This window comes from Nicotiana tomentosiformis, chromosome 2 (genome assembly GCF_000390325.3).
Source record: "Nicotiana tomentosiformis chromosome 2, ASM39032v3, whole genome shotgun sequence".
Taxonomy (NCBI): Eukaryota; Viridiplantae; Streptophyta; class Magnoliopsida; order Solanales; family Solanaceae; genus Nicotiana; species Nicotiana tomentosiformis.
In genome coordinates this window covers 33,406,662-33,412,906 of record NC_090813.1, presented here as the reverse complement: position 1 = coordinate 33,412,906, position 6,245 = coordinate 33,406,662, and positions in this window count along the sequence as shown.

Sequence of the window (6,245 nt, the reverse complement as noted above, 5' to 3'; positions counted from 1 at the left end):
TAATACAGGAGTTGGGTCCGTCTAGGATAGGTGTACCCAAAATAAAAGACCATCCTAATGCACCCTACGTGCTACTTGTCCACTTTGTTTGATCTGGTTTGCATATTGACCGACTTCTAGAATATGAACAGAAAATTGAGAAAAGCAAGAGTGAGAGGTAGGAGAGAGAAAATTCATCCGATTTCCAAAAGTCACGGTATTTGAAAAATCCCGAAACTCTACCCAAGGCTTTTCAAATTGAGCCAAAATTTTCAAGTGTTATATTTCCCCTATTCTTTCAAAACATACTGAACTATGCGAGTCTGATTCTCACCGAATTTGAGATACGTAGGCAAACCTCATCGGTTCCGGCCCCAAATTTTCAAAAATTCAAAAATATTTTTCTTTAATTCCTTCTTTAGAAGTCTTTCCTTTGAAAATCCAAAATAAAAGAAAAAGATTTTAAAGCCAAAAAATATTTTTCTTTCTTTTTAGAAGTCTTTCATTAAAAAAATTAAATCAAAATCCAAAAATATGTTTCTTTTTTTTTTAGACGTCTTTCTCCCAAAAAGAATAAATCAAAATTCAAAAACAATATTTTCTTTCTTTTGAAAATTATAAAAAAATAAAAAATAAAAAAACTAAAAATTCAAAAATATCTTCTTTCTTGTTTAGAAGTCTTTCTTTCAAAAAAGTCGAATAAAAAAAAGAGAAAATTCTAAATCCAAAATATTTTCCTTGTTAGGAGCTTTTTGTGGTACGATTATTTTTTTAAAAAGAAAAAAATGATGAAGTAAAAAGAAAGAGTTAGCTTAGTTACTTTATTCATGATATGACCGAACTACGCGGGTCTGATTATCACCGGATGTGAGATACGCAGGCAAACCACATCGGTTCCGGCCCCAATTCTTTCGAAAATATTTTCCTTTAATTCCTTCTTTAGAAATCTTTTCTTAGAAAATCCCAAATATTAAAAAAAAAAGATTTTAAACCCAAAAATATTTTTCTTTCTTTTTAAAAGTTTTTCATTCGAGAAAAATAAACAAATCAAAATCCAAAAAATATGTTTTTCCATTCTTAAGAAGTCTTTCCCCTAGAAATTCAGAAAATAATAATAATAATAATAATACAAATCAAAATCCAAATTTTTTCCTTTAGAAATCATTCTTTCGAACATTTCTGAAAAAATTAAAAAATATTTTCTTTCCTCTTTAAAAGCCTTTCTTTCGAAAATTCCGAAAAAAAATGGAATGCAAAAATGTATATTCTTTTTCTAAACGCTTCATGGTTTGAGTGTTATAAAAAAGTAAAAAAAAGGAGTTAGTTTATTTACTTCATTCCTGATCTCCCTGAACTTCGTAATGATCTGATTCATGCGGCGTCATGATACGTAGGCAATCCCCATCGGATTCGATCATAGTCATAAACAAATTGAGTGAAAAAATAAACCGAAAAAAAAAGAAAAAAATTGAGTGAAAAGAAAGAAAAGAGTAATGAAAAATAATAGAGAAAAACAAAAGGTGAAAAACAACAAAAAGAGAAATAAAAAGAAATCAAGATATGAAGAAAAAAAATCAAAAAAAAAAAGAGACTCTCCAAAAGGAATTAGTTCACCCATGTTGGTAAATCATACTCGAGCTTGTTCCAAAAGCTAGTCAGGCTAGGTCTACTGCAGCCAGTAACCCCGAACGGACCAAACCCTGAGTCCCCAACACATCCGGCTAATGCTAGATGTGAATATCACTCTGGAGCAGTGGGACATGATACAAAAGACTGTTGGATTCTTAAGAGAGCAGTGGAAGACCTCATCGAGGTCAAGGCAATAATGCTTAGGGATGAAGAGACCCCTAATATGATGAACAATCCTTTGCCTACTCACACAAATGGGCCAGTAGTCGGAATAATCTGTGAAAATGAGGAATTTGATCAAGCAGTGAAAGCCACAGTAGTCATTGCCAAGACAGAAACCTAAAAACGGGCGCCAAACCTGAAAAGTTCTCTATCAGATGGGACTCTCGGTAGCCGATCTTGCTATCTTTTCTTCGTCTGGATTATTTCAGGGTGTAATCCGGACGTTTTACTTTTATTGTCTTACTTTCTGATATAAACCCTTCTATCTTTAAAAATTTTTAAAAAAATCAAATCAAATGAAATTAATATTTATGGTACATGAATGTCTCTTTTCTTATTCTTGCCACCTTCCTTATTCTCTTTTCAGTTCTGTTAATGCAGATTTTAATGGTTTGACATGCTTGCGGACTTCATGCCTAGATCCTAAAACGCTGTCAGACTTCGAAATAATGAATCAAGAATCAGGATGCAATGAAGATAAGTTTAAGGAAATAAAACAAAGACTCGGAATAGCTAAAGGAAAATTGGCTCCAGATTGGAAAGGTCCATACACTGTAACAAGAGTACTGCCAAAAGGGAGCTTTGTATTTGGGAGATATTGAAGAAAATGTATCCGTGCCAGCTGTCAATATAGACTCGGTCAAAAGGTATTATGTTTGACCCTTTTACACAGCTTTAATGCTCTCTGATTGGGATGACAAAGGCTTTCATTCTCGCTACCCAAATACTATCAACCATTTACAAACCCTTTGAGCTGGTTACCTTTTCTTTGATTACCCTCTTTGGAACCTGAAAGTGTTATTGAAAAAACAAAAAAAAGGAAAAAAAATAGAGACAAAGGAAAATGAAATAAAAAATGAAAAAAAGGAAAAGGAAAGGAAAAAGAAAACAAAACAGAAGAAAAAGCAAAACAAAAGAAAATCAAAAACAATGTTTATTGAACTACGTTTGACTTGATTCCGAAAGGATACGTAGACAGCCTCTCTGGGGTTCAGTTACACCAAAACAAAAATCCACATTCCCCCAAAAGTTAAAACTGGGGCACATGTTACAATGGTTTGGCGATGGTTTCGCCTGAAAGGTTCCAAAGTTGTAATTCAATCCAAATCCTTTTTACCCAAATCCTTTTCAAGTCCTTCCGATCAATCAACGAGAATGTTCAAGAATTGGAGGATACATTTACTTGGATCTGATACAACAAAATGAGAGAAGTAAAATGAGAGAGTCTTATTGGTGAAAACCCCCACGGGCACTGCAAGGCGATGGTGAGTAAAGAAACCAAAATGAGAGTCTTGTTAGTGAAAACTCGCAAAGAGTACTATAAGGCGATGGCGAGAAGAGAAATGAGAGAGGTTAGTTGGTAAAAACCCGCAAAGGGCGCCACTAATCGAAAATAGGATCCTCACACCCATTGGCATTGACACAGTCCTAGGCAAGGTTTCTCGGTTTCAAGGGAAAAGTTGTGATGAATTTCTGAAAGTCATACAGTGGACACATATCACGCATCCAGTCCAAAAGGCATGTCATGTTCATTGAAGTCCGCATATACTCCAGATAAGTCCTTCTTTCCTTCCTCCGAAAGGGATATCTCTTGTCTAAATTCATTGTCCATTCCATTCTTTGTTGTTCTTTGAATCCATTTCGGTCTAACTCTGGTCCAAAACTAAGGCAAATAAGGGATAGCAAGACTGATTTACAGGGCTTTCGTTTGATACAAGCTAATATTCAAGAGGCACCCAGTCTTGGCAGGGGCATTAAGTCAACCCCGATTAGCCATGGTAGATGATGCTTTGAAATCAAAAACTCTCGAAAGGAGGAAATCAAATTGAAAGTGCCTACAAGGCAAAATGAAGTTGAATAGGTTAAGTCCCAAGTGGCTAACCGTTTTGGCAAAGTTTGAAAAGCCAAAGGTTCCCCAATGCTCTGGAATTGAAAGTTTTGGAGGAAAGAAGTCAAAAGTGAAATGCCAAAAAGGCAAAATAAAGTTGAAAAGGTTAAGTTCCACGTGACCAACCATCATGTAAAAGTTTGAAAAGTCAAAGGCTCTCTGGGGTCAGAAATGCAAGTGGTATTCACGAAACATCTAGTGGCAAGTTGAAATCATCATCAAAAGAAGATGGGCATAAATCCAAGCTGCCAAAGACATCAAGGCCACAAACCGACCACCACTTTTAAACTCATAATTTTTCTTTGTTTGCAGCAGGAACAAAGCAGTGCAGAATGGCGACTCCTAAAAGAAGAATGTCTCCAAAGGTAAGTTTCCTCAAAATCTCTACTTTCCTTTATTTTTAGCATGCATCACTACTGCTCATACCTCTCATTTTCGTAGGTTAACCCAGGTAGAACCTTTTTTCCTAGGGGGATCCAGCTCTTAGTTCCGGGTAGAAGTACTCTTCACCTAGGTTGTTTTACGTAGCTTAAGCCAAGTAGAACCTTTTCGCCTAGGGGGATCCAACTCATAGTTCCGGGTAGAAGTACTCTTCGCTCAGGTTGTTTTACATAGCTTAACCCAGGTAGAACCTTTTCGCCTAGGGGGATCTAGCTCATAGTTCCGGGTAGAAGTACTCTTTGCCCAAATTTCTTTTCGTAGCTTAACCCAGGTAGAACTTTTTCACTTAGGGGGATCCAGCTCATAGTTCCGGGTAGAAGTACTCTTTGCTCAGGTTATTTTTTGTAGCTTAACCCAGGTAGAACCTTTTCACCTAGGGGGATCCAGCTCAGAGTTCCGGGTAGAAGTACTCTTCGCCCAGGCTTATTTTTCGTAGCTTAACCCAGGTAGAACTTTTTCGCCTAGGGGGATCCAGCTCATAATTTCGGGTAGAAGTACTCTTCACCCAGGCTGCTTTTCGTAGCTTAACCCAGGTAAAACCTTTTCGCCTAAGGGGATCCAGCTCATAGTTCCGGGTAGAAGTACTTTTCGCCCAGGCTGTTTTTCGTAGCTTAACCCAGGTAGAACCTTTTCGCCTAGGGGGATCCAGCTCATAGTTTCGGGTAGAAGTACTCTTTGCCCAGGCTTATTTTTCGTAGCTTAACCCAGGTAGAACCTTTTCTCCTAGGGGGATCCAGCTCATAGTTCCGGGTAGAAGTACTCTTCACCCAGGCTGTTTTTCGTAGCTTAACCCAGGTAAAACCTTTTCGCCTAAGGGGATCCAGCTCATAGTTCCGGGTAGAAGTACTTTTCGCCCAGGCTATTTTTTGTAGCTTAACCCAGGTAGAACCTTTTCGCTTAGGGGGATCCAGCTCATAGTTCCGGGTAGAAGTACTCTTCGCTCAGGTTGTTTTTCGTAGCTTAACCCAGGTAGAACCTTTTCGCCTAGAAGGATCCAGCTCATAGTTCCGGGTAGAAGTACTCTTCGCTCAGGTTGTTTTTCGTAGCTTAAACCAGGTAGAACTTTTTCGCCTAGGAGGATCCAGCTCATAGTTCCGGGTAGAAGTACTCTTCGCTCAGGTTGTTTTTCGTAGCTTAACCCAGGTAGAACCTTTTCACCTAGGGGATCCAACTCATAGCAGGTAGAAGTACACTTAGACCAGGTTGTTTTACAGTAGCTTAACCCAGGTATAACCTTTTCCCCTAGGGGGATCCGGCTCATAGTTCCGGGTAGAAGTACTCTTCGCCCGGGTTGTTTTACATAGCTTAACCCAGGTAGAACCTTTTCGCCTAGGGAGATCCAATAGTTCCGGGTAGAAGTACTCTTTGCTCAGGTTGTTTTACGTAGCCTAACCCAGGTAGAACCTTTTTACCTAGGGGGATCCAGCTCATATTTCCGGGTAGAAGTACTATTCGCCCAGGTTTGCTTTTTGTAGCTTAATTCGGGTAGAAGTACTTTTTGTCCAGGCTTGCTTTTCATAGTTTAACCCAAGTAGAACCTTTTCGCCAAGGGGATTCAATATTTTTTCAGTAATACAGAGCGCCAACCCCTGGTTACATTTCCTTTTCAGTAATACATGGCGCCAACCCCTGGTTACATTTCCTTTTCAGTAATACAGGGTGCCAACCCCTGGTTACATTTCTTTTTCAGTAATACAAGGCGCCAACCCCTGGTTACATTTTCTTTTCAGTAATACAGGGTACCAACCCCTAGTTACATTTTTATTTTAGTAATACAGGGCACCAACCCCTGGTTATATTTCATTTCCGTAATACAGGGTGACATCCCTTGTTTACATTTCCTTTCAGTAATACATGACGTCATCCCATGACTACATTCTTTTCAGTAATACAGGGTACCAACCCATGATTACATTCTTTTTCCGTAATACAGGATATCAACCCCTGTTTATATTTTCTTACCAGTATCAAGGTACACCACTCCCTAGTCGCTCTTTCAATATAGGGTCTCCACTCCCCAATTTCTTTCATTTTAGACATAGGGTCTCCATTCCCTAGTCTTTATTTTTTTTCGGGGTACATCATT